This window comes from Lissotriton helveticus, chromosome 2_1, assembly GCF_964261635.1.
Source record: "Lissotriton helveticus chromosome 2_1, aLisHel1.1, whole genome shotgun sequence".
Taxonomy (NCBI): domain Eukaryota; kingdom Metazoa; phylum Chordata; class Amphibia; order Caudata; family Salamandridae; genus Lissotriton; species Lissotriton helveticus.
The window spans coordinates 1,371,431,876-1,371,459,323 of NC_136059.1; the positions used below are offsets into that span (position 1 = coordinate 1,371,431,876).

General features: G+C 48.0%; 1 protein-coding gene across 1 annotated transcript in view; it reads right to left on the reverse strand.

The window, feature by feature from the left end:
- Positions 1-27,448, reverse strand: part of DCAF10 (DDB1 and CUL4 associated factor 10) — a 290,928-nt gene that overhangs the window by 38,655 nt on the left and 224,825 nt on the right. The gene's annotated exons all lie outside the window — the stretch shown is intronic.

The following is a 27,448-nucleotide window of genomic DNA, read 5'->3' on the forward strand; positions in this document are numbered from 1 at the left end:
ACTATTTTAATAGAGATGACATTTGTAACTGGTACAGGGTAAGGTACAAGTAAATACAGCTTCCTCGTTTCACAACTTTTATATATTGAAATGTTTTATTGAACAAGATCAAAAGTGCGATTCTCATACTCCAGTTAAAGGAATATGTTACTTACCTTGTAAGCATCTGTTCATGGCATGTAGTGCTGTAGATTAACATGCTTTGCATACTCCTGGCATCTAGTATTGGGTATGGATGTGTTCAAGTTGTGTTTCATCGAAGAAGTGTTTCAAATCACGAGGTAGCGTGACTCCTCCTCTTGGTGATTATGCGTATGAGCATCGACTCCCCTGTTAGATTGTTTTCCCACAGGCGGGTGAGAATGGAGTGTGAAGTAAGTGTCAGTAAAGAGCTGTCCATACGTAGTAAAATGCAGCAGCCACAGATGTCCAGGAAGGATGGTGGGCTCATGCGAATCTATAGCACTACCTGCCACGAACAGATGCTTACAGGCTAAGTAACATTCTGTTCAAGGCATGTGTGGCTGTAATACACCTGCTTTGCCTAGACTGTAAAGCGGTCCTCATCAGAAGCGATGGCTAACCTGTGGGTGTTGCAATTTGGAAAAGTATACGTAGCACTGCTTGTCAGCGTGCAAAAAACAGCCACAGAATAATGTTTTGTTTACGTGTGTGGTGTAGACCATGTAGCTGCTTCGCATATGTCAGCTATTGGAATGTTACCTAGGAAAACCATGGATGCTCCTTCCTTGAGAGTCCAGTGTGCTCTAAAAGGTGTAGGTAGAGTTCTTTTGATTTTAGCATAACATGTTTGAATTCACTTAAGTATACATCTGGAAATACTAGATTTGAATATAGACTTTCTTTTATGAGGTAGTGAAAAAGCAAAATATAGTTTAGTTCAATGTAGAACATAAATGCTTTTTTGACATCTAATTTGTGGAGAGACCTCTCCGCAACTAAGTCTGGTTGAAGGATATAAAACAGCAACTCGATTGATTGAAGTGAAAGTGAGAGACAACTTTTGGGAGGAATTTAGGGCTGCTACGGAGAACCATCCTGCCTGTGTGGAGCTGGAAGAAAGGTTCTTCCAAGGTTAATGCTTGAAGCTCCTGACACGTCTACGTGAAGCATTAGCAGTTACAAATTACACACTCAAGAGAGAAACAGAAGGGGGCAGGTATGCGAAGGCTCAATTGAAAGTCCGATGATTCGTGTAAGAACAATGTTAAGATACCATGAGAGTGCAGGTGGAACCTGCGGTGGAATTACTCTCTTAAGCCCCTCCATGAAGGCTTTAATGACTGGTATGTTGAATCAAGACATGTGTTGACTATTTTGTAAATAGACAGCTAACGTGAGATTTAACCTTATGGAGGTGAATGTTAGCCCAGAGTTGTTAATGAAGCAGGTAAACAATGTTCTGTGTAGTGGAATTGAAGGAATCAATTAGTTTTGAATGACAATAACAAACAAGCCTCTTCCACTCAGTCACGTAGCATGCTCGGGTGGTAGGCCTATGGGTTTCCCTAAGCTTGGTCATACATTTATGGGTAGATTCAGGTAACTGAATTCTATGATATCCGGAGCCAGATCGCCAGGTTGAGAACCTTGGGATCTCGGTGCCTGATTTCTCCATGGTTCCGAGTGAGAAGGTCCGGCCTATTAAGGAGCATCTCATGGGGAAACTACAAAGAGGTCTGGTAATGTTATGAACTAGGGCTGACGGAACCATGTGGGAGCCACTAGTATTAGTGTGAGAGATGTTTGCTTGAGATTCCGAAACAGAAATGGAAGAAGAGGGAGAGGAGGAAAAGTGTAGGCAAAAATACCTGACCAACTCATCCATAGTGTGTCGCCCTTCGATAGTGGGTGTTGGAACTTGGATGCGCAGTTTGGGTATTTGGAGCTGTCACTCATTGTGAACAGAACTATTTGAGAGAACCCCCATTCGTGAAAGTTTGGGAGGAGGAATTGGGTGTGGGGTTCCCACTTGTGGAGTTGCTGCTGCATCCTGCAGAGAGGTCTGCAAAATTGGTGTCTCTGTTCCCGGAAGGTTTTCCGCTAACACAGTGATCCTCGAAGTACGGCCTGGGGGCCGCATGCGGCCCTCCTGACCTTTACATGTGACCCCTGTTCAAGAGCAGCACTGGGTTGCTGTTTTCTCGACTCAGCAGAGGCATAGAGAAAAAAGTTAAATAAACCGACAAGCCTTTATTTAGAGGTTAATTGAAGTTAAATAAAGCAAGTAACTAGGTTATTCTGCACTGCCTAACTTTAGAAACACTTATTTAATATTACAGCAAAAGTGTAAAAATGTAATAAAGTCTCTACAAAATTCAAAAAGTGTTTTTCATTAACATGAAGAACCGTTTCAACTGTACATCACATTATATCAGTACATTGAGAAGTATTTTTTTAAAGCAACAGTTTTCAAAAATGAATCTAACAAACAGTCATTCTTCCCCCAACGCTGACAATGTCAATATTGAACTAAGATGCAAGTCAGTTAAGTGCACTCTTTGGGCTGGGGTCCCATATACACGGAAAAAAAATGTGTTTAATAAATCAAACACAGGAGAAGGTTTTGTACAATGTACATCCAGAAGGCATGTATTTCGATGTCCTTTTTTTTATGATAAAAAAGAAAATGGTGGGAAAGTGAAATTAAAAAATTGCCTAGGATCATAGTTTGGTGAAGTGGGGAAGCCAGGATTAATACCAGGCGTTCTCGTTTCACATTGTACAATTGTGCGGCTGGATGTATATGAATAGGACACTGCACCCCGCACACTTTTACTCCGCGTGGCATTACCCCGCAAAATCTTTTACAACGCAATCCATTACAACACATTTCCCATTACAACGCATTTTAATATTCTAACTCCACAGGGGAGTTACTTTGGAGAATGCGTTGTAATAGTTTGCAGTGTAAAGCCCTGCGCTGTAAAAAGTGCGGGAGTAATGGTATGCAGAGTAATGCATGCAGGGTAAGGAAAATGCTACTTACCAGTATGCATCTGTTCTTGGCATGTAGAGCTGCAGAGTTACACACTATGCATAGATGGCCACCTAGTGTTGGGCCCGGATGTTTGCAGTTTGTTTGGTTGTAGAAAAGTCTTTGGAAGTCACGGGATAGGAGACTCCTCCTTTGGATGATACTGCGCATAGGCATCGGCTCCATCCCCAGATTGTTTTTCGCCATTAGGGAAGTGATGGAGCTGTACAAGAAGTAGTGATGTCCATGTGATTTGTATCTAATTAAGATAATACTGGAACAGATAAAGGTAGCCGGGGAGGAGGGTAGGCGTGTGTAACTCTGCAGCTCTACATGCCAAGAACAGATGCATACATTTTCCGTTTGAGGCATATAAGCTGCAGATTACAGACTATACATTGATTGTATAGCAGTACCCACACCTAGCAGCGACCACCCGTATCTGTTGCAGTTTGAAACAGTGTTTTTAGTACAGCCTGGCCCACAGTGGCTTGTTGTTTAGTTTGCACATCTACACAGTAATGCTTTGTGAATGTGTGCGGTGTAAGCCATGTAGCAGCTCTGCATGTATCATCTAAGGGAATGTTCCCTAATAATGCCATTGAAGCCCCTATCTTTCTTGTTGAGTGGGCTTTTGGAGGAATTGTTAAAGTACGTTTGGCTTTTTGGTAACATATTTGTATGCATTTAACAATCGATCTGGCGATCCCCGATTTTGATATGGGGTTGCCTTTATGTGGCGGTGAAAAAGACAAAAAAAGTTGTTTCGTTTTACGAAAAGTTTGTGTCCTTTCGATATAGTACAGTAGTGCTCTTTTGACATCTAAGGTGTATAGAGCTCTTTCTGCGACTGTTTGAGGCTGCAAGAAAAATACAGGCAGCTCAACCGATTGATTTAGATGGAATGGTGAAATTACTTTAGGAAGGAATTTACGTTTTACTCAAGTGTATTAATTCGGAACGATGCAATGTAATGGATATATTTGTTTCTTTTCTCTTTCTGTACATTATGTATATTGCTTTCTGTTTCTGTGTTCACTTCTAGTTGACAAAATAAAAAATAAGTTAAAAAAAAAAGGGAAGGAAGGAATTTAGAATTAGTACGAAGAACTACTTTGTTATGATGCATTTGCAAAAAAGATTCTTGAATGGTAAATGCCTGTAGTTCCCTAACCCTTCTGAGAGAAGTAATTGCTACTAGGAAAGCTACTTTCCAGGTTAGAAATTGCAATTCACATTTACGTAATGGACCGAGGGAGGACCCTTTAGCCTTGTAAGAACAATGTTCAAGTTCCCCACTGGTGCCGGTGGCGTTCTGGGAGGAATTATTCCTTTGAGTCCTTCGATGAAAGCTTTTATAGCTGGTACTCTAAAAAGATATAGATATTGTCTATTTTGTAAGAATGCTGCAATGGCAGCAAGGTGTAGTCTGATAGACGTACAGGCTAATTAACACTTTTGAAGGTGTAATAGATATCCTATGATGTGTTGAATAGACACATCTAAGGGATTGATTTGATTGTTTTGGCAGTATATGACAAAGCGTTTCCACTTAGCAGCATAACATGCTCTAGTAGTGGGATGTCTAGCTTCTTTAATGATGTTCATGCATTCTGGAGGAAGGTTGAGGTAACCAAACTCTAAGACCTCAGGAGCCAGATCGCTAGGTTGAGCTGAGCTGGTCCAGGGTGTCTGATCTCTCCATTGTTCTGTGTTAATAGTTGAGGAGATAGGTTTAGTTTTTGGTGTGGTACTACAGACATCTGCAACAGTGTGGTGTACCACAGTTGTCTGGCCCAAGTTGGAGCCACTAGAATGAGCGTCAGGGAATGTTGTTGTAGTTTGCGTACCACTAACGGAAGTAGTGGGAGAGGAATAAAAGCGTATGCAAATAGTTTTGAACAGTTCATCCATATCGCTTTGCCTTTGGACAATGGGTGTGGTTATCTGGCGGCAAAGCTTGGGCATTTTGCGTTTTCGTGGGTGGCAAAGAGGCCTATCTGAGGTTGTCCCCAAGAACTTGGGGATGAAGTTCCCACTCGTGGATCTGCTGTGTTTGTCGACTTAGCAGATCTGCAATAGTGTTTTGTACTCCTGGGACGTGTTGAGCTAAGAGGAAGATCTTTAGCGGTATAGCCCATCTCCATATCTGCTGTGCTAACAGAGGGCTGCAGAGAGTGTGTCCCTCCTTGTTTATTTATGTAGTACTTAGCGGTCATATTGTCCGTGCGGACTAAGACAGCTTTGCCTGACACTTGCGTTTGAAATGCTTTTGGAGCTAGAAACACAGCTAGAAACTTCCAGTGGTTGATGTGGAGTAGCTTTTGTTGCGGTGTCCACCTGCCTTGCATGGTGTGATGCAGTAGATTCGCTCCCCAGCCGGAGAGCGATGCGTCCGCTAGAAACGGTCGCCCTTTGGAAAGGTGTTTGGTGATCCACAATTGCAGAGAACAATGAGTCAGACCGTCTACCAACACTAGGTCTGTCAGTTGACCTTGAGCCTGGTTCTATTGGCGTGCTAGGCACTCTTGAAGTGGACGCATTTGCTGTCTTGCGTGAGGTACTACAAATATGCAAGATGCCATCATCCCTATGAGCTGCATGAACCCTCGAGCTGGTAGCGAGTGTTGCAGTTTGAATTTTGTTAGGAGAGTTTGTACACTTGTTATCCTGGCTGGAGAGGGATAAGCTAGTGTTAGTTGGGTGTTTATCGTAGCGCCGAGATACTGTTGTATGTACGAGGGTTGCAGATGCGATTCGGTGTGATTTAAGTCGTGGAGCAGTTTAATAGTAGCGTGAGTGTGTTGCACACACTGGCTGTATGAGCTGTCTTATGAGCCAGTCGTCCAAGTATGGGAAGACATGAATGTGTTGTCTTCTTAAGTGTGCTGCTACTACTGCTAGGCATTTGGTTAACAGCTTTGGTGCTGTTGTGACTCCGAATGGTAGCACTTTGAACTGGTAGTGCTGCCCGTCTAGCACAAATCTGAGATATTTTCTGTGCGCTGTGTGGATGGGAATATGGAAGTAGGCATCCTTGAGATCTAGAGTGACAAAGAAGTCGTCTAGTACCAGCAATGGAAGGACTTGTTGGAGTGTGACCATATGAAAATTATCCGACTGTATGTAAATGTTTAGAGGTCTGAGGTCTAGGATGGGAGATCCGTCCTTCTTTGGTATTAGGAAATATAGGGAGTATACTCCTTTGTTTTTCTGATGCTCTGAAACTATTTCTATTGCATTTTTCTGCAGGAGGGATATTACCTCCTGTCTGAGCAATGTTAAATGTTCCTGTGACATTGGACGCTGCTTGGGTGGTATGTTTGGGTGGGTAGATGTTAGTTCCAGACAATAACCTGATTGAATTATTTGGAGCACCTCTGCCTTTGTTATTGTTACCCCTGTAACCACCCCTTTGGTAACCTTTACTGTAAGTGGACTGTGTAGGGGCTTTGTACGAGGTAGAAGCTGTGTCTGAAGTATATCCCCTGGTGGCACCTCGATAGGATGAGCGACGAAATGAACGTCTGGGAGTCTGCGACTGCAGGGCTCCCATAGTTTTGGCAGTGTCTGTATCCTTTTTCATTTTCTCTAGTGATACATCTACGTTGGGTCCAAATAGGTGTTGCTCATCAAAGGGTTGATTAAGAATGGCACTTTGTACCTCTGGTTTGAACCCTGATATACGTAGCCAGGCGTGTCTGCGTAGTAAAACGCTGGTGTTAACTGCCCTAGAGGCAGTATCTGCTGCATCGAGGGCACACCGAATAGAGGTGTCTGTGATGTTTTCCCCTCTTGGATAAGCTTGTTTGCTCTATCCTTGTACCTGTCAGGGAGGTGCCTCATTAATGACGCTCATCATAATGTGCCCTGTCATATCTGAATAATAATGCCTGTGTATTGGCGATACCCCACGTTTGCTGCTTGAGACGCTGTTCTTTTTCCTGATGCGTCAAGTAGCTTAGACTCCTTATCTGGTGGTGCAGCCTCACCTGATGTTTGTGAGTTTGCTCTCTTGCGTGCATTGGAAACTACAAGTGAGTCTAGTGGTACTGGACCTTTAATATATGCTGGGTCTGAGGGGGCAGCTTTATATTTTTTTCTCTATACGAGGGTTAATGACTCTAGTTCTGACTGGGTCCTTGAAGACTTCAGGAGCATGCTTGATCACTCCTTTAAGCATCGGTAAAATGGATGAGGACCTTTGTGCGTTATCAAACGTATCCATTAGGAAGTCTTCCTCAACAGGGTCTGTATGTAGGTCTACCCCATGATATTGTGCAGCCCTGTGAATTAATTCATTAAACCCTGTAGTGGCTTCTGGTGGGGAAGGCCTTGAGGGGTATATGTCATCCTGAGGGACATTTGGGACGGTATAATCATCCCACGGGTCGGGGGATCCTGTAGGCGTGGCTGGATCAGGTATGTTACCCCCATATCGTCAGAGCTATCATCCCTGCCTGGTATGAAAGAGGATGCTGGGGAACGCTGTGGTATGGGAGGCTGTGGTAATGGTACAGGTGAAAGAGAAGGGGAAGGCAGTCTTAAGGGAGCTTCTTCTTTGAATGCGGAGCTGGAGTGTTCAGTGGTCGCTTTTTTGAAGCCAAAATGAAGTGTCCAGTAATTGGATCCTTAGCTAGAGTCATTTGAGCAGGGTCTGGATAAGGTAAATCCTCCACAGGAGGTCGATCTTTTGGTGCGGAGGAAGGTTTCGGCACCGAAGAGGCTTGTTTTGGTTTCTTGACAATGTCTTTTACCGGGGAAGCAGGGGTCTTTTTCGGCTCAGAGGATTTTTTCGGTTCCGGTATGGTTTTTGGATCCGACGGTTTCTTCGGATCCGATGGCTCTTTCGGTGCCAATTGTTTTTTGGAATCCGAAGCGGGTTTGCTTGGTTCCGACCTGGGTTTCGGTGCCGAAGGAGTATGTTTCGGTGCCGATGGTTTGGATGTAGGCGTAGTCGGTGCCGTTGTTTTTTTCGGTGCCGGTAGATGTGCGCCGGCACCGTATGAAGGCGTACTCGAGTCAGAGTCGCCTGAAGGCTTAATTGGCTTTTTAGCCGGGCCCGAAGGTGGGGCAGTAGAAGCAGAGTGTCGGTGTGCACCCGAGGGCGAGGGTGTGATCGGGGCCTTCTTTGGGTGTGTCGAGGAAGGGTCGGGGTCGACGGTCTTACTTAAGACCCGCTACGCTGGAGTGATGTCCTCGACATCGGAATCTTCTGCCTCGGAGTTGCTGTCAACATCATGTTGTTCTAGAACGTTGACGCCTTCCTCGAAGATGTCGTCCGGAATCAGAGTTGAAGATCTTTGAGCCATTGTTCTCCTAGCTCTTCGGTCCCGGATAGTCTTTTAGGAGCAGAAAGAGGCACAAGCTGAACAGTCCTTCGCCTCATGCTCCGGAGAGAGGCAGAGGTTGCACACTTCATGAAGGTCGGTGTGGGGAAACTTTGACCCACATTGAGGACACTTTTTAAATGGCGTCCTTTCCATGAGCTGGAGTCAAGGCCTAGCTAGGCCCGAAGGCAGTGGACGACGACCGGAATCCAGATCCTCGATGTTGAAGAGTAGCATCGACTGGAAAGCATTCGGAACTAAGTTTTGTAAGTTGGTGAGGATTGCGCGCCAAAGGAAATCGGTTTCAACACGGAGCGCTGGAAACACATCCGAGCCCGGTGGCGGAAAAAAACAATCTGGGGATGGAACTGATGCCCATGCGCAGTATCATCCAAAGGAGGAGTCACCTATCCGTGACTTCCAAAGACTCTTTTACAACAAAACTAACTGCAAACATCCAGGCCCAACACTAGGTGGCCATCTATGCATAGCGTGTAATCTGCAGCTCATATGCCTCGAGCAGGATGTTTCCCGATGTTCCCGACACTTCCCCAGCACCCCCCATACAGGCACCACCTGCCCCGACGCTACTGGCATCAATGAGGCCCTCAGTCACATCACAGACAATCCTTTTGGCCCCTTATAAAATATTAGTGAGTACCCGTGCGCTAATATAGGAATATTGTGATGTACAGCCCATCTCCAAATGGTCTGAAATAGGTGAGCTACTTGTGGAGAACATCTCCCCCCACTGTTTTTGTAGATAATACATGGCTGTCATATTGTCCGGCTGAACTAGGACAACCTCGCCAATCAAGTGAGGTAGAAATGCCTTCAATGCTAGGTGAACAGCTTGAAGCTCTAGGTTGTTGATATGAAAACCCAAGTGTTCAGTGTCCCGGAGACCCTGTACTGTGCAACTCATTCTGTGAGTGAGGCATCCATTGTGACAGTGATGTGAGGAACAGGGTGGAAGAATGGCCACCCTTGTAATTGGTTGTTGGTGTTCCATCACTGAAGTGTGATGAGTGCAATGGTCTATCATCACTAGGTCTTCTAAAAGACCGTATGATTGAGACCATTGTTGAGAGCTAGGAATTCCTGTAACGGACGCATGCAAAGTTGTGTATGAGGTACTATGGCAAAGTAGGAGGCCGCCTTACCTCAGAGATGCAAACACTTTCTCACTGCGAGTTGGAATTGAGGTATTAACGCTTGAAAATTCTGGATTCTTGCAGTATTGGGATAGATCGTCTAATCCTACTTATGTGTTTAGAATAGCATAGCCCCTAAATATAGCTGAACATCCAGGTTTAAGGTGAGAATTGGTGATATTGATGGTGAACCGTAAGCGATGGAGCAGATCTATTGTAATCCAAGTGTGTTGTTGACATTGCTGATGAGTGTTGGCTTTAATAAGCCAACTGTCCAGGTACGGAAATACCTGGCGTTTTTGTCAGCGTAGATGGGCTGCTACTACCACTAGGTATTTGGTGAATACCTGAGGTGCAGTAGTCACCCCAAAAGGGAGGACTTTGAACTGATAATATTTGCCGCCCACCACAAACAGGAGATATTTGTGAAGTGCTGGTTGTGTGGTATGTGAAAATAGGCAGGTCTATTGTAGCCATAGAGTTGCCTTGTTGGAGAAGTGGGATCACGTCTTGTAAGGTGACCATATGGAAGTTCTCTAACAAACAAGTTACTTACCTTCAGTAACAATGTATCCGTAAGAGACATATGTAGTTATAGAATCGTTACCTTAGAATTACCCCCAGACATCAGACTAGATAAGGAGAATTTTTTACTTAGCAGTACCCCTGTGCGTTGGTAGGTGGCGTAGGTCGACTCCGCGTCCGTTGTCGGCATCATGGCCGCTGGGATGACATTGCGGTGTGTACCTAGACACCGCCCCTGCGCGCAGACGTCAGTTCTGACACGACTTTCCAAGCCAGAAGCGCAGAGCCATGCAAGACACTGACCACTGGTGCACAAAACTAGGGCCCTAGAAAGGAGTCCCGACCCCTAGAAGTCAGTTCGCAGAACGGGTAGGAAGGGTGGGACGGTAAGTAATCTATAACTACAGATGTCTCTTACAGATATAACGTTACGAAAGGTAAGTAACTTGTTCATCTGAAAAAGACTGTAGTTATAGATTCCTTACCTTAGAATAGATACCCCAGCAATGCCAACCCCAGAGGTGGGTCTGCAAACTAAGTTCAGACCAGGAAGTCCTGGAGAACAAAACGGCCAAAAAAGCCGTCTCTCCGGACTTAGCTATACAGGCAGTAATACTTGGTGAAAGTGTGCAAGGATGCCCACGTGGCTACCTGACAGATGTCAAGTAAGGGAACTCGACATCCCAAAGCAGTACTAGCTGCCGTCGCTCTGGTAGGGTGGGCGCACAGTCCTACTGCAGGTTCCTTTTTAGCCACAGAATATAGCACAGGGCTCGACAAATCTTAAAAATCGTACTTGCCCTGCAAGTCTAGTGACTAGAATTTTCTGCTCGACCCAACATCAATGCACTCGACCCTCAAATTGGTTGATTACAAATTTTCTTCAAAACATTTGCAGCACAGTTGATCTATGACCAGTAAGACATGATCTAATTTTTTAGCCTCATTAATATTCTCACTGCAATGTTTTGAAAGTTACTAGCACGGCCTTGGATGAACATTCTCAGCAGTACTCGGGTACACCACTGAACCTTAAACATATTAGAGCGCTGCCTCAGATAAACACTCTTAGCAGTACTCGGGTACACTACTGTACATTACACATACTAGAGCGTGGCCCTGGATGTATACTCTAGGCAGAACTCAGGTTCACCGCTGTACCTTAAACATACTAGAGTACGGCTCCGGTGGCTCAGCATCCTGTGATTCTCTGCAAATCACTTAATCGCCCTGTGCCTAACAAAAATAAGTGTGTCCTTTTGTAACGTAACTGGTGCTTATGTAAAGCACTCCAATACCTTCAGGTCGAGTAAGCACTATATAAATCTGCAAAAAAACAAACAAACCTCTTAGCAGTACTCTGGTACTCCGCTGTACCTTAAACATATTACAGTACAGCCCCGGATAAACACTCTTCCCAGTACTCAGTACACTGCTGTACCTTAAACATACTAGAGCACAGCCTAGGAAAGGGCAGATCGCACCATGGCTTGGGACAGAAGTAACTGTATGACTGGAACGTTTTCACGGGGTCTTGCATTTATATTTTATGTCCCAGCTATCAGACCAGGCATGCTGTGTAAGCACAAGTAGGGCCACATAAACAATACTGCCCTGCTTGCTCGTTGACATGATATCGTCATTTTCAATCACTCTCCTTTCCAGGTCGCTGACGTGGGGACCTGTCTGTCAAGCGACGGTGAAGCCTTTCAGTGCGATTTCACACCATAGATTGTGATTATAACCTGACCATACATCTGTTTCACTTCCTGGTGGGCTCCACGGCCTGGCCTTTCAACTTAAAGAAGTTGGCGCCAGACAGGTCCTCCTTGTGAACGGCTGTACTTCATATAAAGTTAATTGCAAATCATACAGGGAAATAAAAAGATACGCGTTTAACGTGATTGGTTGTACAATTTGGAGTGGACATATATTTTCGTTCTTGTCCACTTTTCTCCAGCCTCCTTATATTTATACCACTTATCTTTGCCAACCCACCCATTCACTCCTTCCTTACTATAGATCGTATTATGCAGCTAAATATTTTTGTACTTAAAATAACAAAGGTAATCGTGGGGCGCTGTTTACCCTCAGCATCCCGACGGTGCAGCCCGACTGCACCCCCCTTGTAGAGCTGGGTAATCCAACTTCTAAGCTGTGAGAAAACACAACATTTCCTGCCCTGACATCTGGCGCCTTGATGGGCACCGCAGGCAGCTTGTTGGCACTTCGCGAGCTACCATTGGACGAGGCACGAGCAGTGAGTGCCCTCTGGCCGCCCTCTATTAGATTTCATGAATGCTTTGCAGTTTTGAAATCTCAAACCTTTCTCATGCGCCTCATCTAGCTGTGGTTCTCTGAGCACTATAAATCGCACACGTCAATTATAATTATGTCAAATGCCTAATTTCCAGTCAACTAGGTTTATTTACGTTACTGGTAAATTTGTGCTTTTCCAGGATAGAAGACTTGAAGTCTGAAACAATAACAAGCATGACAATAGCCCCCGCTGTGCGTCAATCCCCTTCAAAGCCAATCTCCCCAACAATCGGAACAAGAGCGCCTGGTGTTCCCATCCAAGCGCACTTACCGTAGGGTCCCCACAGAGAGATCGAGCCGTCCTCGGCAGGTGCAGGCTTACATCACAGGCAGAGCTCCACTCGCAGGGCTCCCAGGATCATGGTTAAACACCCAAGGTGCAGGAGGAGAACTTCTGCTTCGCTAGGGCACCAGTGTCGTTCATGGCGTGCCTCCGGTCAAGTGAATTGGGTACAGGGGTTGGCAAAGGCAGTTTACACGCTTCTCAGGCAGTATATCCTGCTGCGGCTTATTGTAATCAGCCACTGAGAAGCGTGTAAACTTTACTGTGTGGAGATTAGCTACCATCTGATTGGCTGATTGCAACTAGGCCTCAGCAGACCGAGCCCGCGTTGCAATCAGCCAATCAACACCTTTGCTTTTCCCGCATATTGTCACATCAGTTCCTGAATATTTCACCCAGCTGCCCTCAGCCTTCTACCGGCACTGCGCTTTAGCACAGCGACAAAGCTCACTCGCCAGGGCGGTCAAGTAGGCCTGAAAACTGTCTGGCCCTGAAAGAAATTGACTCATTTGCGTGCGAGTGAGTAAATTTTTCGAGCCCTGAAGCAGATCTTAATGAATAGGACAGCCCATCGAGAGATGGTAGATTAGTGCACAGCCCGACCTTTCTTAGCTCCCACAAAACCCACCAAGAGTTGATCGTCCATCAGGAAATCTTTTGTATGGTCAAGGTAGAAAGACTGTGCACGAAAGGCTGAAATCTTTCCCTTAGATATGGGGCCCGATCCCATGGAAAGCCTTGAAAACCAGGACTAAGGCTTTGAAATAAATAATTTTTTGCACTGGAAGCCAGTGACGTGAGGACAAAAGACAAGGTATGTGTTCTGGGCCTAGTTAAGAAGATGGCCCTGGCTGCCATATTCTTAATGATATGCAGACAACCCAGTAGATACTCAGGAAGTCCTAGATACAAAGAATTGACGTAATCCAGTCTCGATATCACTAAGGCCTGGACAACTGTTTTACGGTGAGAGACTGGTAAAAGTGGGAGGAAGTTTTACAGCATTTTCAATGTCCCAAAACATGTACCTGCCACTGATTGGACTTGCACCTTCATGGAGAGTTCAGAATCCAATTTGACCCCCAGATTTTTCACAGTAGTGACCTCAGACAATGGTGGGGGACATGTCTTGTGGCCACCAAGAGTGCCAGGCTTCATGTGATCTCGGATCTATCAGAGTTGCATTTTAATTGATTACAGTTAAACCACAAAAAGATCTCAAAGCGGCAGTTCTTTATACAGGTCCCATCAAAATCAGAGCCCTTCTCACACGTGAACAATTGAGTGTCATCTGCTTATGACACTATTATAGCGCCATGCTTCTCGCCGAGAAGGGCAAGAGGGGCCATGTACAAATTAAACAGCGTGGGACTGAGAATCGATCCATGTGGGACCCCCGCATTCAAGGACGGGATTTCTGCCGAAAAAGGTGGTGCCCAGACTGTTTAGGAGCGGTTACTGAGAAAGGATGTCAACCATTTCAATACCGAGCCTCCAAACCCGCCCTTCTCAAGTCGTTGCAAAAGTGCGGGGTGTATCGAAGGCCGCGGAAAGGTCAAGTAGCACCAGAACCGCGCTCCCACCTCTAACGTGGCTTTAATCGTCTCAGCAACCTCTAGCAAGGCAGTTTCAGTGCTGAAGTTGGCTCTAAAGCCCGATTGACTGGGGTGAAGGAGATTATTGGTCTCTACAAAGTTTGTGATGACTTTGTTCACATATTTCTCCAGTACTTTTGGAGAAAAAGGGCAGTAGGGAGATAGGCCTATAATTACTGATCACCTCAGGGTCTGCCATAGATTTTTTTTAAAAGAGGGAGGATTTTGGCGCTTTTCCAAATTTGAGGCAGAAGGCCCGCCCGCAATATGGTGTTTAAAATTGAATTGACAGCGGATTAATCACTTCTGCTATGGGTGACAAAACTTTAGCCGGACAAGGGTCTGAGGGTGAACCAGACTTGAGATTTTCATAAAAGAAAGATTGATTGAGACTGATATTCAGAATATGCAGAAGACGGGCCTCCCTACTATGGATGGCCAACTACCTCCACCTCTGAGGGTTGGGCCTTAAAGGAGTCCTGAATACCTAGAATTTTTTCGTGGAAGAGGCTGGCCACCCGCTTGGTCCAGTCGCTAGTGGGGATGAAAGGGCGGCTAATAGATGAAGGAGACGAGAAGCTTTTTCCAATAGTGAAAAGTTCTTGATTTTTGTTAGCTGCCTGTACTATTTGGGAGGCAAGGAAACGCTTTTTTCTCCTCTCGAACTTTTTTATAATGTTCCTTTAGAGCTCGATTATGAATGGCTTTAACTGAAGGACTATAATGCCTTCGCCATACTTGTTCCAGATGTTTACACACACTTTTGCTCGTTTTTAGAGTAGGCGTAAACCAGGGAGCTGAGACTCTGGTCAACTTTGCTTCTTTCATAGTAGAGGGGGCAAGTTCCTGCGCCTGCTGATTTAGCCAATCCTCTTGGGAAAGTACATCCTGCTCGTGCTGGCCACTGAGGTCGATAGGGCATTGGTGCAGAGCACTTTGATTTGCCTCCAGTGAAATCAGGTGAAAAGGTCTAAAACTACTACTGGAAAGAGATTTTCCAGTAGGGCACAATTTATCCAGTTTGTTCCTTATATTGAAGTTTATTAAATAATGGTCCGACCATGTTAAGGCAAGGGGAGCCTCAGTTTCAATCTTCATGGAGAAGAAGACCTGGTCTAAGGTGTGCCCTTTATCGTGCGTGGGTAAATTAAGATACATGGCTAGGTTAAAATTTTTATAGTATCTGGATCTCGAACATTATCAATGTGGATATTAAAATTGCCCAGAACCAGGCATTGGCAATGATTGGCAGCAATAAAAGCAGACACCTGGCCAATAGACTCTAGGAACGGTCCTGCCGGGCGGTAAATCAGGGCCCCCGCAATTGACTGATGTGCCGAGACAGTTAAAAGGAAACCCAAACTCTCCGCACCTTCATCTTTGGAAGGGTGCGGAGGCGGGAAGAAGGTGGGAAATGTGATGGTCTGGCCTATGTGGAAGGAAGTAACCACCATGGGCCGAAAAGAAGGCCTAGTACGGGGACTACTTTGTCTGATGGATAGCAAGAAAGGGAGATTTGGAAGAAAAAGCCTGAAGCTCGCTCACCCTGAGAGCAAAGGTGATGGCAAGCAAGAAAGCAGTCTTCAAAGTAAGGAGATGAAGAGGACAATTATGTAGTGCTCAAAGGGAGCACACATAAGATAAGTGAGCACAAGGTTCAAGTACCACTGGGGCTTTGGAGAAGGAGGAAATAGAGGAGTAATGCCCTCCAGAAATCTGTTAACTTTTGGGAACTTGAAAGGATAAGTCTGGTCAGGAAGGCGAAGAAAGGCAGAAAGATAGCCCTTAAGAGTGCCCAGAGCAGAGCCCTGCTGGGCCAAAGAAAGAATGAAGAGGAGAACCTCTGAAAGAGGGGCGGAAAGGGGATCCACAGCCTTTGCTATGCACCATGCCACAAATTTGTTCCATTTACAGGCGTATACCGTTTTGGTGGAGGGAAACCTGGCTGCCAAGATAACGTTACAGACTTCGAGAGGAAAGTCGAAAGCTGTCAACTGTCGCCACTCAAACTCCACGCAGGGGTGGAGGACCGTCCGCTGTTGCTGCAACAGAAGATCCTCATGAAGAGGTAGTGTGATCAGAGGAGCGATGGCCATGCTCAAAAGCTCAGGGTACGAGACTCTTCGCCCCTGGTCCGGAGCCACAATAATTACCTGGGCCCGGTCGTGCATGATTTTCTTCAGCCCTCTGGGTAGAAGTGGTACAGGCGGAAAGGCGTACTGGAGGCTGAAATTCCACTCGTGATGAAAGGCGTCGACGAGCGAGTGCTGCCTTGGAAACTCCAACATGCAGAACTGCTGACATTGCGCATTCTCTTCAGTGGGGAATAGATCTAACCAAGGATCTCCCCACTGCTGAAAGAGACCTTGCACCACCTCCGAGTGAAGATGCCATTCGCGATCCTTCATGCACCAGCGGCTGAGTTCGTCCGCCCTGGTGTTCAGGAAACCTGCCAGGTGTTGAACCACCAGGGATATACTCTGATGCTTCAGCTATGTCCAGAGGCGAAGGGCCTCTTGACATAGGGTCCACGACCCCACCCCGCCCTGTTTGTTGCAGTACCACATGGCGGTGGTCTTGTCTGTGAACACCTGCACTACTATTCCTTCGACAGAAGAAGGGGATGCCTTCAGTGGTAGACAAAACACCCGGAGCTCCAGAAGATTGATGTGGAGCCCGGACTCTGCCAGAGACCAGAGCCATCTGATCACCGCCTCTCCCATATGGCCGCCCCATTCCAGGAGTGACGCATCTGTCACCACTGTAACTCTGGTTGGGGAAGGGAGAGTGATCTGCCGTTGACCCAATCCTGGTTCATGAGCCACCACTGCAACTGATTTGAAGTCCCCTCTGAGATCTGGACATCATCGGAAAGATTCCCCTGATGCTGCGCTCACTGGAACTTCAGGTCCCACTGTAGAGCCCGCATATGCCATCTGGCGTGATCCACTAGCAGGATGCAGGAGGCCATGAGGCCCAGCAGCCTCAGGGTCATTCTCACCGAAATCCACTGCTCTCGAGGATAGACCAGAAACTGTGCAGTGTTCAGAACCGCTCCGATGAAAAGGAGCTTCTGAGAGGGGTTCAGGTGTGACTTCGGCACATTGACTGTGAACCCCAGCGGATGCAAGAGGTCCGCCGTAGTCTGGAGGTGGGAGACGAAAGCCTGGGGCGAACTCAGCTTCAACAGCCAGTCGTCGAGATAGGGGAAGACTGGAACCCCTGATCTGCGCAGATGAGCTGCGAACACCGCCATCACTTTCGTGAACACCCAAGGGTCGTTGGTATGGCCAAAGGGGAGCACGGTAAACTGGAGGAAATGCTCATGGCCTACCGTGAACCGTAAGTAACGCCAGTCGGCAGGCAAGACGGGGATGTGAAAGTGAGCATCCTGCAAGTCCAACGCCACCATCCAGTCTCCAGAGTCGAGGGCAGACAAGACCCGAGCCAAGGTTAGCATTTTGAACTTCTCCTTCTGGAGGAAGCGGTTGATGTCACTGAGGTCTAAGATAGGACGCAGGCCTTTGTCCTTCTTGGGTACCAGGAAGTAGTGGGAGTAGCAACCACAACCTACTTCTGGCACTGGGACGTGTTCCAAGAGGGCGTAACTTCCTGGTTCGAGAAGGGCCAAATGATCGGAGAAGTGTGGCTCAGGGGATAGAGGCAGCAGACCCGGAAGCGGAGATCGGTCCTGGACCAGGGTTCAATTCCCGCCTCGGCGGGTCTTGGGCTAAAAATTCCACGGACTCGATAATTCTCGCCCCGGTGCCTCCTCGACTCACGGGTTCACACTCTGCGACTCTGGGCAATAGCTTGCTTAATCTCCACAACGGCCCCTCGCGGCGGGATGCCTGACTTTCACCTTGTGGATACCCTGCTATCTCACAGGGGAATACCAGGAAGGGTTCCCTAAGCAAGCGCCGGGAAACCCACTGCGGGTAGCTGTGCGCTATATAAGCTCAACTACATTTACATTTACATTTACATCCTCCGACATGCAATGGAATGGAGGGACGAGAAGTCTCGAAGGGGAGGGAGTAGCCCCTTCGGACTATCTTCAAAACCAACCTGTCTGGCGTGGTTATGTGCCAGTGGGGGAGGTGATGGCGAATCCTGCCGCCCACTGGCAACTGGTGGTCCTGAAAGGTCGGACTAGGAGGGTTTGGAGGCTGCTGCATGGGGAGGGTGGGGGGATTGGGCATTGATAGACTGGCACCCAGACCCACAACACTGGGTTCTACATCCCTGGCTGGGCCGCTCGCGTAGGCCTCTGGGTGGAACGTGGTGGGGCACCCATTCCGTAGCCACGAAAGGCAGACTGCATTGGGCGAGAAGATACTGTGAGGCCCAAGGATCTGGCCTTAGCCCTAGAGTCCTTGAAAAGCTTGAGCACGTTGTCCGCCTTGTCACCAAACAGGCGACGGCCATCAAAGGGCATGTCCAAAAGGGTAGATTGGCTCAGGGCTACCGATGTGGAAACCGTTCTACCCCTCAGCAACAGCTCAGGTGAGCACGGCCGGGGCCTCCTCCGGGCACTGTGGCAGCACTTGGGCAACTGTGTCCCACACCGTGTGTGCGTAAAGGCCCAAGAGACATTCAATGTTCACCGACCGCAGTCCTAAGCTGGCAGAAGAAAACATCTTCCCAAGATGGTCCAGCTTCTTGGATTCCCTATCTTGGGGAGCTGCAGGGCATGCGCTACCTTTTGAGGATGAGGCCTGGACCACCATAAACTCGGGGCAGGGTGTTGAGAGGAAAAGTGGATCGCCCAGTGCGGGCAGTGGTGTCGGGCAATCATCCTGTCAACAGGAGCCCCTGTGCTGGGCTTGGACCAAGTGCCGAGGAGGATGTCAGTGAAGGCCTCATTGAAAGGCAGCAGGGGCTCAGAAGAGGCTGCTGCCAGCTGAAGCACCTCAGTCAAAAGGTTAGTCCTGACTGCCACCATAGGAAGCTCATGGTCCAAGGCCTCAGCTGCCCTACGCAACACCACAGCGCAGGAGGCTCCCTCCTCCATAGCCACGGTAGGGGGAGAAAGTAGACCAAGGTCTGGAGAGGTATTCAGACCAAAGGCTTCACCCAACTCCTCTCTCCAGTCCAGCTGGTCTGCTAGAGGGTCAACAGACCCCTCACAGTCCTCCTAACCTTCCTCTGGCTGCCAGTCAGGGAAGAAAGGAACCCCAGGAATGAACAGTGATACAAAAGTACCAGTCAGCGCTAGTACCGGTGTCAATCGGCACAGGTCCAGCTCCATGTCCAAGTCAGGGGTGAGGCTGGGGTCGACGCCGGCCGGGGGCACAGCCGGTGTCGGGGGAATAGTCACTGGAGTCACTGGAAGGTACCGTGAGGTCGAACGGCACCGCTCCAGATCCGGGCCTGGATCCTCTGGACCCTCCGGTGCCAGAGTTGAAGCAGCTATCCTCGAAGGACCAGGGCTCCAGGCTGAGTCCGTGGGTCCCGAAGGCGCACCAGCGGAGTCAGGCTTCCCAAAGATGCCTTGAAGCTCTTCATATAAAGCTCAAAGCTGGGCAGGGGAAGCTCAGGCTCCCAGAAAAGGAGGGAAGCACGGATTCATTTCAGAAACGGGCTCCGAAGGTGGAGCCGGAGCGACGACGCTCCGGGTCCCTCGTCGCGCCGGCCGACGGACAGGGAGAAGGCATAGAGCGACGCAGCTTTGACTTACCCAATGACGAAAACTTGGATGACGAGTGGTGATGGCTCCACGACCGGTCAAGAGACTTTCCTCTCGACCGGGACCTCGAGTGGCAGAAAGCCGACTGCCGGGCCTCCAGAAGCTTTCGGGACCGCTCCTGCAAAGACTCGGAGCACGACTTTGGGTCGTGGTTGCGCTCCAGGCACCAGAGGCACACTAGGTGCAGATCCGTGACAGACATCAGCTTGTGAAAGGAGTCAAGGCTTGAAGCCGGACCAACAGGACATCCCTCATGCACCAGGAGTCAAAAGTCTCCAAAAAGATGTTGACAAAAGTCGAAAATGGGCTACTCAAAAAGTGACTTAGGGCAGGCTCTCTCCTGATCTGCGCTGGCTGGCGCGGAAAAATAAAGAACTGACATCAGCACACAGGGGCTGAGTCCAAGTACACACTGTGACATCATCCCGGTGACCACTACACGATTGACGCAGAGTCGTCCGACACCACCTACTGGCGCGCAGGGGTACTGCTAAGAAAAAATGTCTCCGGATCCAGTCTGAAGCCTGGGTGTAATTCTAAGGTGAGGAATCTATAACTACAGTCTCTTTCAGATAGGTTGTACACGTTTAGAGGCCAGAGGGCTAGAATGCTAGAATTAGTCAAAAAGACCCACCCTTTTTGGGTATTAGAAAGTATAGACAGTATACCCCTGAACCCTGATGTAGAGGGATGTGCTCCAAAGCTCCTTTGAAAAGAACAGCTTGGGTTGGGCTTCCTGTTTTAGCAATGTTCGGTGTTCCAGTGACAGCCTGTGAGTGCAAGTTGGAATATTGAGAGGTGTGGTACTGAACTCCAGACAATAGCCTTGTTGGATAATGTCCAATACCCAAGGTCTGATATAAAAGTTTGCTATATGGGTAGGAAATCTTGTAAGCAACCTCCGCCAGGTGGTATATGGTCGGTGGGGTAGGAAAGGAAGTCACTGCTTGGCGGTAGGTGTGCTCCACCTGGGGAAGCACCCTTACCTCGGCTTTCGGCATTTTTACCCCTTTAGGAGCTTCAGAAATAACCTTTCAGGGAGGTATGTTGACCTTGATTACGGTGGTAGGAGGTGGAGGTATCGGAAGAGGCTGCCTTGGAACCTCCACAATATCTGGTGCAGTGAAAGGAGCCACAGGGAGTAGATGGTTGGAGGGCCCTCGTTGCTATTGCTGTCTTTTTCTATGAATCTATTTTCTAGTGTTTGGGGACCAAAAAATTGTTCCTTAGCAAATGGCATAGGAGCCACAGGGAGTAGGTGTAACTAGGAAGGGCTCAACCATGTTCCAGGGAACACTTCAAAATATGTTTTTTTTTTAACCCGGTGTCTATTGCAATTTAAAAATTCCTAATAAACATCCACGTATCCCTTTAATAGTGTGCGTCCACGGTATAAATAAAAACAGATGTTTGATATCTGTGGGGTACATTGATCCTACACCCTTTCTTGTATATATGCGTTTCAGCCTCTACTCTTCAGCCACAAAGGGTCTAAAGGGTCTCATGCTTTCGTCAGAACTAGAAAAAAGAGCCCTGGAAATAAAGTGTTGGTGTACAATTCACCCTCCATCATCCCTTCCCTATTGACTCTGGACACACAACATACAATGTAAAACATGCAATGGGTTTACTCACCCTTAATTTTTCGCACAACTAAATTTTCCTTATTATGGGAACCCCTGGGCAACATGAGAAGAGGGGGACATGCTCCTGTAGTCACACCAGGGGGACATGCTCCTGTAGTCACACCGTCATGGGCAGACAAGAAGAGACCAGGGTGCAATTGGGTGCCTAAAGGTGACATGGCACCCATAATGACTGTGTAGCTATAGAGTATGGAGATTTAATTCTGCCTAACCCAAACAGCCAATTATAAATGAAGTTGTAAATGTGCGGTCCCCAATTGATAAGACACCACTAAAGTTCAGGAATCAATAAAGGAATAAGACAATCTATCCAAAAGAAACAAGTTACGCAAAATGTATAATTGAGAATGGCAAAGATCGCATTAAAGAGACCTGTGGAAGTCTTTGCGAAACACGCATTACCTCCAATTTTGTTTTTGTAAAGTGAAAAACCAAATGAACTGTAACATCTCTTCGATCCTACTTGCCCTCTCAGCAGGGTTCAACACCATATCCCACCACACCCTTATCAAGAGGCTTCATCACATTAGAATCCAAGGAGACGCCCTCAAATGGATTGCCTCCTTCCTTACTGGAAGAACCCAGAGAACCTGCTTACCACCGTTCACCACGGAACCCAAGATCATCATCTGAGGCGTCCCTCAATCCCACTCTGTTCAACATCTACAAGACCCCCTTGGCCATCGTCGTCAGAACCCATGGACTAAGAATCAGATCCTATGCGGACGACACAAGGGTCTTCCTCTCAATCAGAAGACCCCTCAATCACAAGGGCTAACGTATAGTTTTTTGCCGGTCTGTGTAGTTTTGCAGCTTGAAGACTTTCTGGAGTCACTATGCTGTGCATTATTCTGCCATCTCGTGGTTGGGTCCGGAATTTTAGTCTTTTTTCTCTCTTTTTTTTTTTCCGGGGCCCAGATGGGCGTCGACATACCACCATTTGGTGTCCTTCGTGACGTAGACGTGCTTTCTCCGGAAGCTCCCACCCTTGGTCGCCATCTTCGGATTCTTTTTATTGTCTTATGTTAATCTTGTTTTCCTCTTATTTTCTAAAGTCCTGTTCATCCTTAATCCCTTTCCTCCTGTTTAATCTTTTTGGCGGAAGAGGGTGGGGTTCGCTATTGAATCCAGAAAGACTTCAAGCTGCAAAAACTACACCGACAGGTAAGAAACTAAACGTTTTGCAGCCTGAATCTTTGTGGTTTCACTATGCTGTGCATAAACTTTGTATCGGTTTGTCCTTATTGTGGTGGCTGGGTGCAAGATGAGCACTGGTTACTGAATATATGTAATAAATAAAATAAAGATTATTTTTAGCCAATGTCCAAATAGAAGAGGATGTTGCATTCTTCCATCTTGCAGAGATGTTCCCTTTAGAGCTAAATATACGTTCAATTGACATAACTAACGTTTTCCAGATTCCTAAAGTTATACATGACCAGGACTCAGCTAATGTTAGTCATTAAAATGGTAGCAGTCTCAGTATTAAGTACACAACATAACTCCCCTATTCTCCATTAAGGGCGAATAATGCAAATGATAAACGCCCAAACCAAGCAGGGCAAAGAGTGCTCATTTTCTGAATGAATATCTTTGCTATTTTACAGATATATTTGACATTTATGGCTAAGAGGATCCTTCGGTAATGAAATCACATCTCTGAACAAGCTAACAGAGTCTAGAGACAGTTTTATACAGTGGGCAAGGCGGAGTGAGGAACTCTCACTAATCCAACAGGAATTAAGTGTTTTTAAAAAGATGCGAGTTAGTTCACACCTCTGTGCCATAAAGAACCACAACAGTAATAACCCTCCTCGCAGAGACAGTGGAACAACATTTATCAGCCAGACCGATGTATCGCAGTAATGCTGAAGATTACAGGCAAGTAAGGGAGGGGCAGGAGGGACTGAAAAAATCAGTAGGGGCCTTAAAGTAGTTCGGGTGAAATGCTTAGACCACAGTCAGAGACAAAGCAGTCCAATCCTCCATCACAATACAAGTTATTTTTAATGTGATTAATTTCGACAGAGTGATGCTGATTTTTATAAATGAAAATGTACCGAAGCCAAAGTTCCTTTCTGGCTTTACAGGGAAGGCCTTCCACAGGAGCAGGCTAGAGCACCTTCGGGGCTTCTCTGCGCAGGTTTTGTGAGGGGATGCAGCGAGTACAAGGGACGCACTCGCCAGAGAGCCCTTTTCTCCCGCTCTGCTTTTCATACTCTGGGTCTATCAAGATGAAAGTCTGACGGTGGAAGCCCGGAGCAGTTTTAGCTCGGCGTTTGGTGCGTGCTGAATGTTTCCCGAGTCCGCCTCCATTTACCTTCCTCTGACATGGATAACACAGCGAGTTAAACACTAACGTGCCAGACGTCCTGGCTGCTTAAGCATCAGGGCTCCAACCCCCAGGGACAGAAGTGGCAGAGACCCCGATGACTGAGTCTTTCAGCCGCTTGTTTCGTCTCCCGCTATACATCCGGGATCTCTTGATATCTCAGAAACACAACTCTACAAAGTGAATTTGACAAATAACTGCAGGTTGTTCAATAAAATAAAAATGCATTTAAAACACCAATCTTGCATCTCAAAAGGTGGACTGAGTCTGAAAGGCTGAGGAAGGTGTCTGAGACTGTCTTTTTTGTGGGTTTAATTCCTGCCTAATGAAACTTGAGCGTGCAGCCTTTTTCCCTGCCACCCACTTCTTTATTAACAACCAAGCCTCGTTAAGTAAATGGTCGTTTGAAAGACCTGTGAATTACTTAGGTGGGGCCGCAGTAAGACGGACGACAGACCACAGCAGCTCCTCTCCCACCACGTGAGCCAGGCAGGGGGCCTGGTGTTGCTCTGGCCCTTGGGCCATTCACACCTCGGCTCCCCATGTGCAGACGCAGTGTTTTCTCCTGCCAACTCAGCGCCAGGCCACTAGAGGCCAATGGTTTATAATACTTTGGCTAAATCAAGTGGACAAGTGGCGCAACAACTTTGAAAATCAGTGACACTCGGTTTAAACCGAGTCAGCTAATTTTCAACTCGGTAGTGTATTGTCGTGTACAATCTGTTTTAACCAAATTCCGGACAGCCTATATATAACTAAGCAGCCATTGGGGGCGCTAGGTGGCGCACGACCAAGATGGCCGCATGCCTGTCAGGCTCAGGACACTTGGCTCATTAATCTGAATTTTATCCTGGATTAAAAGGACTCAGCACGATCACACAGTATGGGAATGGCCTCCTGAAAATGACCGCTACCTGATGCTACAAAATCAGCCGCCCGGCACAGCTCCACGCTGAAGAAACCCGCTGCGGTCGGAGGCGGCACTCTACAGTGACCCGCGGGCAGCTGTGCTGCCTGGAGGGGGACCGGGAATTCAGACGTGGCGCCTAGATCGCGTGGCCTGCGATGCTGCCTTATCCCTTCCCCCTTCTATGATCAGAAGCCTCTTGCCGCGGATGACTGCCGTCAACACCAGAGAATCCAGCTGCCATCGCGGAACCCACATCTTTGACCCACACCATTCATCACGGTGAGGCAGCCCACACTTGCTCCCCAGAGCGGCAGCCCTCTCCATCACCTCGGCGCTCATCCCAGCCACCCCCCAGATCCTCCGCGGGGTACTGCGGCTCCCCCAGCACACCTACTGTGGCCTCCCCGAGAACACGGATCCCGGCTATTAAATCGGCGGAGGTGGGTCCTGTGATCGTGCTGCAGAGCGCTCCACCTCTGCCAATCACCCAAAATGAACCGCTGGAGCTATTGTCTGCAAGGAGACACCGGCACTCTTGCACTGCTCCACGGGAGGAACCCACGATTCTGCCATGCAGCTACCATCAAGGTGAGGCGGCCCGCATTTGCTTCTCTGCGCTACACCTTCCCCCCACCGCTTATCACAGTGGTCTCCCCGGCATCTCCGTGACTTCTCCGTGGTCACGGATCCAGGCCATTGGCCGGTGGGGGTGAGCCTTTTGTTCGTGCTGCAGAGTGCTCCACCGGCAGCCAATACTATAGGACGAGCCGCCTGGCGCCGTAGTCTGCGGGGAAACACGGACGCTCCTGCGCTGCTCTGCGGGGGGGCTGCCTTCTTCTCACTGACGCGGCCACGTGAAACAGGCCTGCACCACCACCCTCCCCCAATAACAGGCCTGCGCCGCCACCAGGGACACAATATTCTGCGCCCTGCTCCTGGGGCCCCGGAGGAAGGGGTGCGGACCAAGCCCTACACAGGAGACTGCCTCTGCATAGCTACTGAGACACTGACCCCTCCAAACTGTACCTCCACTAGCCCGTTACGCTCGAGGCCCACTGCCCTCCTCGCCTGCTGGTAGTCACTACCTCCGGACACACAAGATTGATACCCGAGCTCTACCTGTGAGAGACCGGCGGGCCTCCTCTCCTGCATCGTCATACCCTGGCAGACCCTGCGGCGGGGGTGCACGGCTATCTTCCTCTGGACCGACTCACATCTTCCGAGACATCCTCATCATGGGGAAACCCGAGGGCCGCCAAACCAAACCTCCCTTTGACGCCAAGAGAGCTGTCACCCGCTCTACTACTGAAGAGGCGGACCCCCTGGCAACCACACCTTCCTCTATCTCCACACCGGCTCTGGACGATGAAGTCAAATGCCTCCTGCTGGTAATGCAACGTAGTTTGACTGACCTCTCCACCAAAAGAGACTCTGTAAGCACTTGCATGGACTACATAGTCCTGAAAGAGGAGAAACATGATGAGCGGCTTAAGGAGGCAGAAAGGCGTATTTTAGACACAGAGGATACCACCTCGCAGGTAACCCAACAGATGGCCCAAATGGAAAAGATCCTGAAAGTAATCTCCGCAAAAAACGGGGATTTGGAAGCTAGTAGCCGGCGTAACATCCGCGTTACCGGAATCCCTGAGAGCGCGAATACTGGCAGGATGGAGGACTTTCTTTAACGACTCTTACGTACCACCTTTGGAGCAGACCGCTTCTCCTCTCAATTCATTGTGGAACGGGCACATCGATCCCTCTGCCCTCGTCCGGTCCCCGGGGCCGCCCCACGGCCGATAATTGCATGCCTCTTAAATTACAGGGACTGGGATGCAGCTAGAGAACATCCAAACCTGCAGTATGAGGGCGCCCATTTTTCAATCTACCCTGATTTCACAATGGCGGTGCAGGAGGCCCGGCGCAAACTTCTCCCGGATAAGCAGAAACTCCGCAAGTTCCATATCGAATACGCTCTCCTATACCCCACTCGTCTGACAGTCACCTACCGAGATAAACATCACTTCTTCACAAATGAACAGGTGGACGACTTCCTTTAACTGTTAAAAAGAGCACTCCGACGCGGGACTCCCCAGACCGTCTCTCCCAATCACCATCATTGAGCGCTGACTGAGCTCACTCCACCCTAGTCACAGAAGTTCCATCTAGCGTGAGTAAATTGACTTTGTTGGAGTTTCGCCCTCACTCCCCCCTGTTTGCTACAGTCCCAACTTCCTGGATGGAAGCTCTGAGTGCGCTGCACAACTGTATGCATTGTCACCATGGACTGCTCATGCTGAGCTGGAACACTTTCTGCCTTACGCTCAGTCCACAGATAAGAGATGATGCTGCATGCATGTTAGTTGAATAGTTTTTTTAGTTATATACTATTGCCTTCCCATATTTTCATTTTGGTATGATTAATCTCAGCTGATGTTGTCCTTACATATGTACTGTCCCTTTGTTGCTAGAGGTTGTTTGATCTAAGCAATGTGTGTGCCAAGTACCCTCCCCCCATGTCTAACTACAACGGGGAAGGCTTTCGTCGCCCACTGGCACACCCCCATATGGGATATCCCCCTATCTCACTCTCTTGGATACGGACTCTTCCCTTTTTGCGCTGTTGCAATGTGTTTTCTGTTTTAGGTGCAGGTATTACTGCCGGCACAT